The 15,635-nt window shown below is 39.7% G+C and overlaps 1 pseudogene; it reads left to right on the forward strand.

The window, feature by feature from the left end:
- Nucleotides 1-8,949: 8,949 nt before the first annotated feature.
- Nucleotides 8,950-9,607, forward strand: LOC126008974 (SAP domain-containing ribonucleoprotein-like; annotated as a pseudogene).
- The last annotated feature ends 6,028 nt before the right edge of the window (nucleotides 9,608-15,635 follow it).

Genomic DNA, 15,635 nt, shown 5'->3' on the forward strand with positions numbered 1-15,635 from the left:
AGGACACTCTCATTACATCAATCTCTCAAAGCAGCCATCAAGCTACACCAGAAGCCCACTTGTTCTGTACAGAGTGGGAACTAGTCCCCACCAACTGAGTTCTCAAGTAGCCATTGACTCAGGTGATCAGATGAGAGAGTGAGTGAGAGTGAGAGAGAGAGAGAGAGAGAGAGAGAGAGAGAGAGAGAGAGAGAGAGAGAGAGAGAGAGAGAGAGAGAGAGAGACTGTTCTTAGTAGGAAAAGCAACCCTCATCTCAGTACAGGTGTTCCAAACCCATCACAGTCTCTCATGGAAAAGAATCTCAGGAGGAGATGAAATAGAGAGGCAAACTAGTTTTTTTTTTTTGTTTTTTTTTTTTTTTTTTTTTTTTTTTTTTTTGGTTTTTGGGCCACACCCGGTGACGCTCAGGGGTTACTCCTGGCTATGCGCTCAGAAGTCGCTCCTGGCTTGGGGGACCATATGGGACGCCGGGGGATCGAACCGCGGTCCGTCCGAGGCTAGCGCAGGCAAGGCAGGCACCTTACCTTTAGCGCCACCGCCCGGCCCCAAAGACCAAACTTTTTTTTTTTTTTTTTTTTTTGGTTTTTGGGCCACACCCGTTTGACGCTCAGGGGTTACTCCTGGCAATGTGCTCAGAAATAGCCCCTGGCTTGGGGGGACCATATGGGACGCCGGGGGATCGAACCGTGGTCCGTTCCTTGGCTAGCGCTTGTAAGGCAGACACCTTACCTCTAGCGCCACCTTCCCGGCCGCAAACTAGTTTTTATTGAAAGAAATTTAGAGAGATGTGAGGGGAGAGACAGGAAGAAGTATGTTCAAGACAGAACCTGGGCTTCTCCAGAGGGGAAAAGGCAGAAGATGGCTTTTCACGGGCTTTTCAATTCCTCCAAATTGTCCAGGTCTGGAGTTTTCTGCAGACATAAAAAATAATCTGGTCACAGGGAAAGACTTTGACTCTTAATATTTCCTTTCAAATTCTTATCAAGATATTTGGGTTATCCTGTAGCTTTTCCTTTCTGGAGTATCCACTTTTCTCTGGGTGGATATTATTTTCTGCATTTCCAAAATGCTTAGGATTTGTATATCACAGGAATGTGGTCTTCATACCTTTGGGCTCCTTCAGGGCTGGGCAATTTCTAAAGTTTTATTATTTCCTGTAAGCACATCACCAGAGCCCTTATCTGTCTGAAACATCTGGAAGCCCAATACTCATCTCCATATTTTTACTATCATGTTATTTTACTTATTCAGCCCCTCTTAATAAATCATTCAGCCACTCCTTTTTTTCCTTTTTGGTTTTTGAGCCACACCTAATGATGCTCAGGGGTTGCTCCTGGCTTAAAAAATCACTCCTGGCTTGGGGGACCATATGGGACGTGGGGGAATCAAATCGCAGTCTGTCCTAGGCTAGCGCATGAAAGGCTTACCATTTGTGCCACTGCTCCGGCCCTCAGCCACTTTTAATGAGCATAACAGCTCTACATTTCTATTCAGGTTGCAATGAACAAAATAAAACTCCAAAATGTTCACTGATACAAGTAATTTATAGGTTCCTCCCTCGGTTCATCAGGCCCCAACATTCTGACTCCTCATGAAAGACCCCTGTTACCCCCAAAGCTTGGTATATGTCTGGCCTTGGATGCAAGAGTTTTCAAGAGCTAACATTTTCTCACATGTTGTCCTTTATTTTCTCTACATTTCTAAGTTCTCAGTGCAGTCCATTATCCCCTACCCACCTACTCACATACTCCTTATTCTAAAACTGCTCTCCAGCTAAGAGGGAAACCGGGACATTGGTGGTAGGAAATACACAATGGTAAAGGTTGTACAGTGTATGACTGTAACTCAATCAGAACAAATTTTTCTGTGATAAAATAAACTGCCTGTATTAAGAACAACCTTGTAACTATGAAGTTTAAATAATCAGACTCTTTCTGGGGCTCCAAAAATGAATACTGGGGAAAGGGACAGTTTTTCAAGGTATGCTTTCTATGGCAATATGTCAAAAAGTTACATTTAAAAGAACTGAACATTATTCTCAGGCACTTTCTTCCCTTAGGATTCAACATGAAGCTTAAAATACTGATGATAATAAAAATAGATAGTGGAAAAATATGAATGGATTTCTTTTAATGCAGAGGCTTGATCATTAAGTATTCTGGACTATGAGATCATATAAAGAATAGTGAGGTTCTCCCCCAAGGAGACTTAACCATTGACGAGGTGACCCTCATATCATAAATAAATTAAGCTCAAATAAATACTAATGTCTGTCTACCTCTTTTGAGTGCTGAGCTTTCTCATAAAGTTCTTATTAGTAATAAATTCCCTCTGCTACCATGGTGACCTTATAGTTAAAATGTTTCATTATTTTTTTCAGCCAAGTTTGGATGTGTTCTGAAGGTTTTATCTGAACTTTTTTTTTCCCAGCTCCTCTTCTGGTTGACATTTGCATAGCAATTTGCATAATATTATTCCTGATAAAGCTCTGGTTCTCTGAAGAAGAAAATTAGCAATTATTATTTTGCCACAAAATGAATGATAGCACAGGATGTTAGCTCCCGACCTCATTTTAAAACTTTTGAAATAGGGCATAAAAATAATATAAAGACATGGAGTATTAAAAAAATTACCATCCCATCACACAGACTTCTCTATCAGTGATTAAGAGTGTCCACTGGAGGTCTGGGGGGAGGACAAATAGGCCCGAGTTGTCAGTTGCTAGAAAGGCAGAGAAAGCAGGCAAATTGTCTCCTGCAAACCATTTAATGAGGGCTTTGTTAGAGTGGAGGGCTGCCATGCTGTATGACAGCTGGCACTTAAGAGTCTCATTATTAAGGCAACATAATTTTGTCCATCTGCAGCTCAGCATAAAGGCCAGTAATAGCCCAACATAGCCCAGAGCAGCACTTGGTTTTTTCTACAATGTCCCCTTACTGAAAACACTAGACATATTTTTGCCATTCACACCCATAGTACAGACATTTTTCTTTACAGAAAAGGGATAGGAATATCCCCTCGATGTGTCTTTTAAATGATTCCTACCATTTCATGACCCTTAGGGAAAGTCTCTCCTATTCCCCGAGAAAGCAGTGCCCAGCTGTACTTTATCCCCAAGTGAAGGAGAAAGGCATCAAGTCACATCATTAGCAGAGCAGCCACAGATGAGAAGACTGCTGTCACTGTTTCACGCCTCCAAAATATTAAACAACTTTTCATTTTTATTTGCCTAAAAAGGTTAAGGACCATCAATACTGATTTACTTAGGGAGACAACTCTTTAATAAGAAGATGCCTAAAAATCCATTTAAATTTTCTCTTACTAGTGATGTAATAAAACATTTAGAAAATGAAAATAAAAAAAGAAATAAGTCATTTTGTTATACAGAGATAAACAATAATCTTATAATGCCCTACATATTATGTTCTTTTGTAATATCTACTGATTTACCAATCTCTAAATTTTATTAAATGGTGATTCATGTTATGTATTGTAATAATCTGTTTTATTATATAATAATTTTCTGCGAAATTTTGTCTTTCAATATTTTATTCAACAGCATAATTTTTTTTAGCTGTCCAATATTCCAATTAGAAAACTGTACCGTATTTTATTTAATCAGCCCTTTACTGTTGGGTTTTTAGGTTATTATCATATTTTTATTTGCTTGTTTGTTGGGCCATACCTGGTGGTGCTTAGGAGTTATTCATTGCTCTTAATTCTAGAATAACTCCTCATGGTGCTCAAGGGACCAGATGGGATGCTGGATATACAACCTGAGTTGGCACATGCAAGGTGGGCTCCTTACCCTCTCTACTATTGCTCTGGCCCCAGTTTTACCATTTGTGTGTGTGGTTGTAATTATACAAATATGAAAAAGATAAAAAGAAATTATTAGACAAACATAATTATAGTCATCTTTTGAGTATCTCACTATGATGTCTAGAAATAAATGTTACTACATACTGAATTTTCCATGAATTATATAGTATAATAGTTGAACAGGTAATCATATATATATGTATGTAGACAGATTACAGAAATTTATACTATTCAGTTTCCAGATGATTTATGAATATCCTGGAACTATGGCTCCTGGCCTGGTGATCTCTGGCCTACAGGTGGGAAATTTGGTTATAGCATTTATTTGAGAAGTATATTCCATGCATAGGCCCACCATTAATGCTTCCTTAGAATTTATAACTTCAGATTTATTGGCCTATTAAGTTAATAGACAGACATTAATTTAATGATTGTAGTTGGAATATTTTTAATAATTTTTATTGAGACCCATGTGAATTACAAGTTTTTCACAGTTATATTTAAGGTACATAGTGACAGTGATTTAGGGCAATTCCCACCACAAGTGTTGACCTCCCTCCACCCCATTATGCTTCCCCAGTCTCCACCTTTACAAAGTCAAATCTTTGAATCTCAGGTTTTGTATAAATTATAACAGGCCCATGAATTTATATTGATAATTTGTATTGATAATTGATAATTCTGTATGGATATTTTGCATTAAAATTTGTACTTTTAGGGGCTGAAGAAATGGTACAGTGGCTAGGGCAGGGCATTTGCCTTGCTCATGGCCAACTCAGTTTTGATTCCCACATCCCACACATTGTCCCCTTGAGCAGCTCCAGGAATGAGTGCAGAGTCGGGAGAAATGCCTGAGCTTTATCTGCTATGGCTCACAAACAAACAAAATTAATTGTTTGTATCTGCTGGAAAAATGCATGTATATTCACTAAAAAGTAAAATAAACTAGCCTTGTGTCATAAGGTTAGATTTTAATCTCTGTCTTTACTCTTCTATGACAAAGTTGAAGAATATAACAAAAGTAATGTAGTGGAAAGGGGCAGAAAGAGATTTTGAAAAAGACAAATAGTCACATAAATCTTTTTTAATTTTGCACACCAATTAAATTCAGCATAATACATTTGGCAATATTTTAGAAAATTGCACCTTGTGTACAATTTTCCTATTTAAAAGTCAAGAGGGTAGGTTCTAGGCTATTTTAGCATTTAATTATGTAGAAGCACACAAAAATTAAATACTTGTCAAAATTTACTAAAATGAATTTCATAGGAATGTAACAATATTCTACTACAATTTGTAATGATGAAACACTTTCATAGGTTTAGGTATGTTTTAGGTACCTAAAAATTCAGATTTTAACTAGAAAGTATTTTTCAGAACATGATTTTTTTTTTGTTTTATGAACCATACCCAGTGGCACTCAGGAGTTATGCCTGGTTCTTCACTCAAAAATTACTCCTGGCATGTTCGGGGAATGAACATATTGGATGCCAGGAACCTGTGCAAGACAAATGACCTACCTGCTGCACTATAGGTTCAGTCCCAAAACATGAAAAACTTAATTACATGTGTGGGAAACTAAAATCATTTGTACAATTTTGTCCAGTGTCCACATAGTAGTCTTTTGTCATGAAAACAATCTGAATCTCAATAGACATTCTCTTGCTTTTAAGATTTTAGTACAGATTTCATTGACCCTGTCTAAAGCCCATTGGTGGCATAAAACCATTCTTTGTGCAATTTGTGTTTCTATTCCCAGTACCTGTGCAGGGTTTCTCTTCTAAATGAGTTCACCAGCAAATATTCCCACTACAGCATTTGTCCACATCTCTTTCTTCACAGATCCAGCTGTGGACTCTACCACTTTTTCCTTACCCTTAAACACCCCATATACAGCAATTCAACTAACATAACAGCACAGATTTGGAGTGACCAAATGACACAAGTACAGAGGAAGTTTCAGGCATCCTGTGTTTGTAAGTCTTGTGATTAGCCTACCCTGGGAATGTCACGTTCTCCTTTCAGGCTGCAGCTTCCTCCATTGCTGCCCTTTTAACTTCTCATTTCTCCCTCACTGATCAATTTTCCCACCCTAACTACACTCCTGTTCATCCCACATGTGAGACAGTTTCACCATCTCCTTGTTGTTTCCTTCTAAACATACCCTGGAGTCTAATTGTCTCTCTATGAGAGACTTATTAAGCACTTTCCCTAAACAGCAACTGTAATTTCTTTTTTTTTTTTTTTTTTTTTTTGGTTTTTGGGCCACACCCTGTGACACTCAGGGGTTACTCCTGGCTATGTGCTCAGAAGTTGCTCCTGGCTTCTTGGGGGACCATATGGGACGCCAGGGGATCGAACCACGGTCTGTCCTAGGCTAGCGCAGGCAAGGCAGGCACCTTACCTCCAGCGCCACCGCCCAGCCCCTGTAATTTCTTTTTACCACTCACCCTTTTTCACTTTTTATTCACACACACACACACACACACACACACACACACACACACACACACATATACCTAGACTGGCATATAGATGTATGATAAATAGTTATTTTCTTTAATTAGCTTTAAATTAGCTTTATAGTCAAAACATTATCTAAAATACCTTAGCATATTATTTAAAATTAAAACTTCACAGACTTTCTTCTTTCTATTGGTTCTGGAAACTATTGGCAACGTTAGCTTGTGCAATGTCTGTTGTTACATATAATGGGACAGTGCTAAACCCTGTTTATTCTGTCTTTCCTTAATGGCAAAGAGATTTGAAGTTCAAATTTCTCTGTGTATGTCTCTCCATGTCTCTGTCTCTCTTTTTATCTCTGTCTCTTTGTCTCTCTCTATGTGTCCCTTTCTCACTTTCTCTTTCTCTCTCTGCCTCTTTGTTCTCTCTCTCTTATTTTTATTCCAAGAGCTGCTTCATTCAGAGTTCCTAAACATGTGAGGTTTGGTTATTTTTACCAGTTACATTCCAAATGTTTGATATGGAGCCTGGAAATCTTCAGGGGCCTGAGTCATGCCCCAAGTTTAGGGTGTTTGCCTTGAACGCACTGACCTAGGACAGACTGTGGTTTGATCCCCCGGGGTCCCATATGGTCCCCCAAGCCAGGATCGATTTCTGAGCACATAGCCAGGAGTAACCCCTTAGTGTCACCGGGTGTGACCCAAAAATCAAAAAAAAATCTTTAAAAAAGAAAACATATGTACACATACAGGTTGCAAACTAGATGTAGTAAATAGTTTTTTGCCTATTAACACAGTGGTCATCTTCTGCCTTCTCTACACAACCCCCCTTTTTAAATAATGCAGTGCTCCTCTTTATTCCAGAAGTTGTTCCTCTCCTGTGTGATTCAAAAATAAATGTTGGTTGGTCTAAGGCGCCAGTGGTAGGCAACCTTTATTTTTTTTTTTTAACTGAGCCAAATCTTGTCAAAACCACGATTGAAATTTATTTTGAGAGCCACACAGGGCGCGCACTGACAGAGGCTAGGAGCAGAGTCCTGACTCCTGGAGGCTGCCAGAAACACAGAAGAGCCAAATTAAAAGTGTAAAGAGCCACATGTAGCTCACGAGCCGCAGGTTGCTGACTCTGGCTAAGCCAATCTTGGTGGTACAATTTCTCTCACCAGGGATTGGTGTAAGTGTAGACATGTGATTCACTCTTGGATTTATGCTATGAAATGATATTTCTACTCAAGAATATTAGAGAATCTTTCCTTCAATAATACAAATTAAAAATTCTTCTACATACATATTTTTGAGTCTGTATATAATATAGAGCTATATTAGAGCTATAACAACCATTTTGTGACAAAAATTCAGTATATTAGAGGATGAATCCGACAGTATGAAATTGTACAGAGAATAAAAATAAAAAAATAATAAAAAAGACATTTTACAGAGTGAAAACTCGAAAGAAATTTCAAATTTTCATTTTATCCCAGAAGCAATTATCCATGGAACTTCCTCTTCATACATTTGTTGTTGTTGTTTAGGGGTCACAGCCAGTGGCTCTCAGGGGTTACTTCTGGCTCTATGCTCAGAAATCGCTCCTGGCAGGCACGTGGACCATATGGGATGCCAGGATTTGAAACACTCTCCGTTCTGGATTGGCTGCTTGCAAAGCAAATGCCCTACCACTGTGCTACCTCTCCAGCCCCTTTTCCTATTTTTTTAAGAGAGAAAAGAAATTCACTCCCTTATTTAACTAATTGAGTTTGTGGTTTTGGCTGCTTGGGCCAAAAGCATCCTGGAATGCTGTATGCAAGTCCATTGACTAATATTTAGCCCCAATAGAGCATACATTTGCATAAAATCGGGGTGAGTTGTTATCATAAGGGCTCTCATTTTTAACTGCTCAATAAAAGATGCCTGGCCTCACTCACCAGCCACTCTAGGCGTGCTCTGTGTTTCTGTGCCCTTCTTGACAATGAGGAACAGCTGTTTCTGTTCAGAAAGTTGATGGCTAAATGGACTCCTCTTTTTGCCCTCATCCATATAGTCGTGGGAAGGAAAGGGTGCTCCAGAGTTTATAGATTAGATTAGTCACACCATGGAACTGGCTCCACTGGGCTCTTGGCCAAATTTGAAAAAAAGAAATTCCTAGGCAACTAGTGATGCCACAATTTCATGGGGCTACAGATAGGGTCACTTTGTTCTGTCTCTTGTATATAGACTTAAATTTAGTTCAAAATAGCATAATACCATTTTACAGAAAACCAACAAAGATGCCATAGTGAGTAGTTAAAAGACTGACTTGTTTCCAAAGACCCCTTTACTCTCAGCCTTTCTTGCTGGCTGGCCCCAGGAAGTCCCACATAAGCATTGAAGCTTTGTCATGTCATGTTTCTGCTGGTTTGGGATAATTGTGACACACCATCAATGAGGTGGGTATGACTAAAAGCATGAATGAAACAATGACACGGGTCATCATCTTCATCTCTTAACCCCTAAACCCCAAGTCCCCTCTTGTAGTGTGAGTGCTTCAGGTTAGTAATCATAAGACTTTCATGTTTTAAAATTTAACTCAATCCTGAAAGTAAATAGAAAATCTGACCAAACTGCATTAGAAGTCCAGTAGTCTTTAAAATATTTGAAAATGGGAGGTCGCGGGAGGGGCGCAGCAAGATGGCGGCAGAGACGGCGGAGCTCCATAAGCTGAAGCTTGCTGAACTGAAGCAGGAATGTCTTGCTCGTGGGTTGGAGACCAAGGGAATAAAACAAGATCTCATCAACAGACTCCAGGCATATCTTGAAGAGCATGCTGAAGAGGAGGCAAATGAAGAAGATGTATTGGAAGATGAAGCAGAGGAAGAAGAACCAAAGCCCTTAGAACTCCCAGTTAAAGAGGAAGAACGCTCTGAGAAAACACCTGATGTGGCAGCAGAGAAGAAAGTGGTGACAATTACATCTGAAATACCACAGTCTGAGAGAATGCAGAAGAGAGCTGAACGATTTAATGTACCTGTGAGTTTGGAAAGTAAGAAAGCTAGCCCGAGCAGCTAGATTTGGAATTTCTTCAGTTTCATCAAAAGGACTGTCATCTGACTCCAAACCTATGGTTAATCTGGATAAGCTAAAAGAAAGACCGCAAAGATTTGGTTTGAATGTTTCTTCAATCTTTAGAAAGTCTGAAGATGTTGAGAAGCTGAAAAAGAGAAAGGAGAGGTTTGGGATTGTCACAAGTTCTGCTGGAACCACAGAAGATATAGAGGCAAAGAAGAGGAAAAGACCAGAGCGCTTTGGAATTGCCTGATGAAAAGCTTTTGCTTTATATTCTGCAGTGGTTTCCACCTCTTCTTGATTCTTCTTGGTCACATATGTACCAAAAAGCAGTCATGTGCCTAGGTCCTGCCTTGCAGTGAGGGAGTATGTACCCCAGGTACATCTGTGAACTTAGGCAGCAATTTGACTTACTGCTGTTTCAACCTTTATTTTGTTTTTTAAACTATTGTTTTGCTTGTTAATTAAAAACAATTTTAGAAAAGAGAACATAAAAAAATATTTGAAAATGGGCCAGAGCAATAGTATAGCAGGTAGGGTGCTTGCCTTGCATGAGGTTTGATCTCTGACACCCCATAGGGTCCCCCGAACACCAGCAGAAATGATCCCTGAGTGCAGAGTCAGGTATAAGTCCTAAGCAGCACTGGGTGTGGCCCAAACACCACAGACACACACAGACACACACACACACACAGACACACACACACACACACACACACACACCAAAATATTTGAAACAGCAATTGCAAGCCAGCAAACTTATGGTTTATAAGTATTCTTTAGCTCATCCCATAAAGACTAAACCTGGGCAATGATATCAGTTGTGTTTGTTACTCGACTTTCTCAATATTTACTAGGAATCATTGCTATAAATCCAGTTTAAATTTCAGTAACTATCTGTGATGACTTAAGCAAGTACTTGACTGTTTATTTCCTGGAAAAATTAGACTAAAAATTTCATTGCCAAAAGTAAAACATATAATTCAAAAGGAAGAGCTTCGATTAAACTTTGCGAGAAGTGACCAGGAGCTACTAAGTACTGGTTTCTGCCCCTGTGGCTGAAGTGCTACACAGAGCAATGGAGTTTGGCCTTGCAAACATTAAATTGATGTTTTTCAGATGGTCTTTCCTTCCTTAACCAGAAAACAAAGAAGTTTAGCTTAGTACTGAAGAATTAGTAAATTTTAAAATAGCGCTAGGCCTTAAAACATTTTCCAGACAAAACTTTGGTACTCTCCTGTTAAATTGCATTCTTATTTCAAAATACCAGTTAATTCAAAATAAGCAAGTTAATATTTATAACAATGCTTTTTGTTTTGTTTTGTTTTAATGCAAAGAGAGAAAAGGCCACAAGAATTCCCCCAGGAGATTTCCCTCTTATACTGAATTCTGAACAACCAAGACAAAATATTAATTCCACAAGGGGGAGATAGGTTCATGTTGGATTTAAGGGCAGGAGTGGGAGGTGGGGATTAGAAATGTGATGCTGGTCAAGGTCTTGCTAAAATTTCCAAGGACAATTTAGGTGCTGTCATTATTTGTGCTAGTTTCCAATTCTCTGAAATTAAACAGTATCCTAAAATAACTTGGTAAATATTTGAAGGTGTAAATGGCTACTGGATGATTCCATTTAAGAAAAACGCTATATGAGTGCCTGAGAGGTGGTACTGAGATTAAAGCATTTACTTTGTAATCAACACTGGTTTGATACCTGGTACCACACACTCCTAACCCAGCCAGGAGTAGTGTCCCTGAGCACAGATTTAGGAGTAAGACCTGGGCATCACCAGATGTGTACACACCCCCCAAAAGTCAAAAGAAAGGTGGTGGAGACATAGAAAGTGGAGGGAAATAAGAGTACTTTCCACAAGGCCCAGTCCACAGGATTAGTAAATTCATCCCTTGGCCAGTATTGCCTCTGCTCTGCCCCAGAGACACTGGATTGGACCCTTTGAAGGCCTCATCGGCCCTGAGTGAACTCTTGCCTTTTTATCTCACCTTTCCACTGGCCTTTAGACAACAGTGTCCTGTCCAGGGCAGAAACTGAAACCTGTTTTCCAAGTAGGCCTTTTAACAAAAACCATGACCATTTCCCAGCAAGGCCTTTGTTCCTTTTTCTGGCATATGGCATCCCCCAACCCCCAACCCACCTCTCTCTGTTATCCTCTGGCCTCTAGTCCCCTCAGCCAGAGCCTTGGCAGCGTCCTTCCAGCCCCTTTCAAGCAAGGCCCTCCCTCCCTTTCACTGTGGCCCAGGAGCTCAGCCTGGGCCCAGAAGGAGGATGTCTGGCTACAGCTGTGTTTTTTACCAGACACCTTGCAGCCTTGACGGGCTCTGGCTAAAAAGGGGGTGAAGCAATCAGGAGCCGGGGATGCAGAGTGGAGGAGGAGAGCCCAGATGCGGTGGTTGCCCAGGAGAGGAACCCTCATCGCAGTTCTGGCCATGCCCGGCCGTGCTTGGCCTTCTTCCCCAGCATCCATCATTTGTTTTGGTTCTCAGCCAGACTGGGCTGCCCCAACAAAGGGATGATTTGTTTGATAGTCCCAATGGTTCCCAGACACCTCCACCCTTCAAGCTGCTATTGTGTCTGCAACTCTTCTGAAGGAACACAAGCCCAGGCCTCTGGAAAGGGCTTTCCTAGCACCTCCAGCTCGAACCTTTGATTTATTTTTGACTTCAAATGTTGAAGTCTGTAACGAGAGCCAAAAGGAGAATGCAGACCAAGTGCCATCAACAGTTGAATGGAAAAACAAAACGTGATTTTATATGTGTCATGGACTAGGACCCATTATCAAAAGGGAACTTATGACATGTACTAAAATAAAGACAAACATTAAAGCCATTATTTTCTTTTATTAGAGGGGAGCATTCCCCATTAGTGCTTAGGGATTATTCCTCGCTCTGCATTCAGAAGTGACTCTTGGCCGTGCTCAAGCGATCATAGGCTGTGCTGGGAATTTGAACCGGGGTCAGAGGGATGCAGGATCAACACCTGATCCCTGTACCATCTCTGGCTCTGACGCCATTATTTTAAGTGAAACAAAGCTATCATAAAAGGACAGATATGCCTCCACTTGCATTAGGTACCTCAAACAATCATAGTTATGTTTTGGAGCTTGGAAGAAGGGAGAATGGGGAGCTCTTTTCTAATGGCTGCAATTTCAGTTTAAGAATGAAATCGTTTTGGAGATGCTGGCCATGGCTGCACAGCAAGGTATGTGCACACTTAAACAAAATTAAAATGGTAAATTCTGTATTCTAGATGTGCTAAGTATTTTTTATTTTTAAATAATATATTTAAGCACCATGATTACAAACATGTTTGTAGTTGGGGTTCAGTTATAGAAATAAACACCCCCCTTCACCAGTGCAACATTCCCACCACCAATGCCCCCCATCTCCCTCCTCCCCAACCCCTGCCTGTATTTGAAACAGAAATTAGACTTCTCTCACTACCATTGTCATGATAGTTGATAATGTAGTTATTTCTCTAAGTGTTAAGTACTTTGACCACATAACACAATATGTTATATAGTTAAAATATTTTTATTTATTATTTATATTTTTTGTTTTTTTTTGGGGGGTCACACCCGGCAGCTCTCAGAGGTTACTCCTGGCTCTACACTCAGAAATCGCTCTAGGTAGGCACGGGGGACCATATGGGATGCCAGGATTCAAACCACCATCCTTCTGCATACAAGGCAAGTGCTTGCCTCCATGCTAACTCTCCGGCCCCAAAATATTTTTATTTTCAAGAATTAAATGTTTAAGCCTTTTAAATATTTAATTGTATAGTATGTCAAACATACAAAAAAGTACATCAAATCATAGTTGTTTAAGTAATCTCCTTGTAAAATTTAATAAATGCTTACATTTTTGTCACACATGCATTTTTAAAAAAAATAAATAAAGCATCACAAAGGCAGCTAAACATCCTCACACCTTCATTCCACCAGCACCACCCCTCTTTTCTTTATAGAGATACTCTGACTTTGCCCCTTCATATTCCTATGTTAACATTTGGCTATATCTGAACATAGTCATGTCTAATGCTTCAATTAAACAAGGGATATCATCTTTTCCAACTTATTTTTGAAACTTTTTCAGAGAGTCAACTGCATGGACCTACACAGTATAATCTTTGAGGTGATGGGAGAGAAGTTAGCCACAGCCAGTGGTGCTCAGGGCTTACTCCTATCTCTTCTCAGGGATCATTCCTGGCAGCGCTCAAATGAGCATACTTGGTACTGAAGATCAATACTGCATCTACCACATACAAGGATACCACATACGCTCAACCCCTGACCTTATCTTTGGCCTTGTATCTGATTTTAAAATGTTGATCACTATTTCAATTTTTAAATCCTCCACTGATAACCATACAGTCTGTTCTACTATTTTTCTCTCTCTCACAGGTACTGCAGTCAACATTTAGAGCATGGAACTCCCAATATTGAGTAGGGAGTTCTCCAGAGTAAGATTTAACTCTGGAAACTTCAGTGTTACAGGTGATGCACGTTTTCCATTGCACTGTCTATTGTCAAGTGGATTCCTAAATAACTGAATAACTGGAGCATCTAGTTTCATTGAAAATAAAGTTGGTTTTCCTCCTTTGCATTGCTAGGCTTGGGAATCACTCTGTCCCTAATAGCTCATTGAGAGCTTCACTTGAATTTCTCAGTTTGAAGTTTTCTTATTTCTACTCATAGATACTCTTGAATCATATTTGTGGCACATTCAGTTCATTCCATACTTTGAGCTCTATGAAAATCCTCCACATTTCTTCTTTAAAGTCCTTATCTGAGAAGCTAAATAGGTGGTTGATACTTTTTAGGTCATCAGAGCTCCCATCTTCATTCTCTAAGCATGTTGGGGGCCTGTGTTGCCACTCCACTGGCTGCTTGTCTTGGAATCTGTCCCTCACCTGGGCGCTGCCAATGTGGCTTCTCACTTGATTATTTCTTTAGCAGTTTTTTTTTGGTTTTGTTTTTTGTTTTTTGTTTTGGTTTTTGGGCCACACCCGGAGGTGCTCAGGGGTTACTCCTGGCTATCTGCTCAGAAATAGCTCCTGGCAGGCACGGGGGACCATATGGGACACCGGGATTCGAACCAACCACCTTTGGTCCTGGATCGGCTGCTTGCAAGGCAAACGCCGCTGTGCTATCTCTCCGGCCCCTTCTTTAGCAGTTTTCCCCTACAAGTTCACATTGCCCACCTGTTTTTTTTATCATGAAATTCTCTTCAGAGGAAGAAGAGTCTTTGTTTTTATCAGTTATATACCTCAGTGACACATTCATAAGCCCAATTTATTTGACAAGTATGGCAGGTATATGTTAGGTTGTTACAATTAATTGCTGAATGAATAAATGAATCGTCAGGCATGCATATGTGGTACATAAAGATATAAACATGGGGATAGATACAATCCAGTAAAACAAACCTTTCAACTTTGCCCACAGTACTGAAGTTGTGGGGTAGAGGACTATTAGGACCTGTGTATTGGAAGAGAGGAATAACAACACTCCAGTAACAGATAAAGTATAATTAATACTGTAACTCTAAAACATAAACCACTTACACTCTTGTAAACCAATGTCACATCAGTAAAAATTAAAACAAATTACAAATAAACTGTTTAGGGGAGAAAAGGAAGATTTTAAAAAGTGTAATGCCAGTAGGTACTATAGTTATTCTTTACTTGGAATGTAAGGGAAATTAAATAACTCATGGAGTTCATAAGTGGCCATGCACACAGCTAAATATGGTTGGATTCCTGATATACCCAAGTCCACCAGTAATGATTCTGAATAAGTCCTGAACATACAGGGTGTGGTCCAAAGCAAAACTGAGCTCTTTAGAAGACAGAATAATAGGAATAAATACACTGGAGATTCTTAAATTTTTAACAACTCTGTCTTAATAGCTACTTTATCATGATTCAATCTCTCAAAGGAATGTGAGTGTGATGTGTTTTACCAATTGAAAGGACATTGGTTTTTAGAAAACATCAAAGAATTTTATTTATTTGAACACCCTGTGTTAAAAGAAGGAACAATTCTACTGTCAACAAAAGCTATTACTGGCTGCTGCTTCCTCCAGGGAGTCATTTCTATTTGTGTCTCATCCATTTTAATATTGTTCAGTTTCCCCTTCCCTTTTGAAGATTATTTTGATGCTGCCTTTGTTAATATGACCACCATGACAGTGTATTCATGTGTACAGGTGAGTACACACTTTAGTCACGTACTCATATATGATGTGTGTTGGGAATGTGGGCTTGGAGGGACTGAAGCCAGCAGGATCTCTGGGAT

Source organism: Suncus etruscus, chromosome 5 (genome assembly GCF_024139225.1).
Source record: "Suncus etruscus isolate mSunEtr1 chromosome 5, mSunEtr1.pri.cur, whole genome shotgun sequence".
Classification (NCBI taxonomy): Eukaryota; Metazoa; Chordata; class Mammalia; order Eulipotyphla; family Soricidae; genus Suncus; species Suncus etruscus.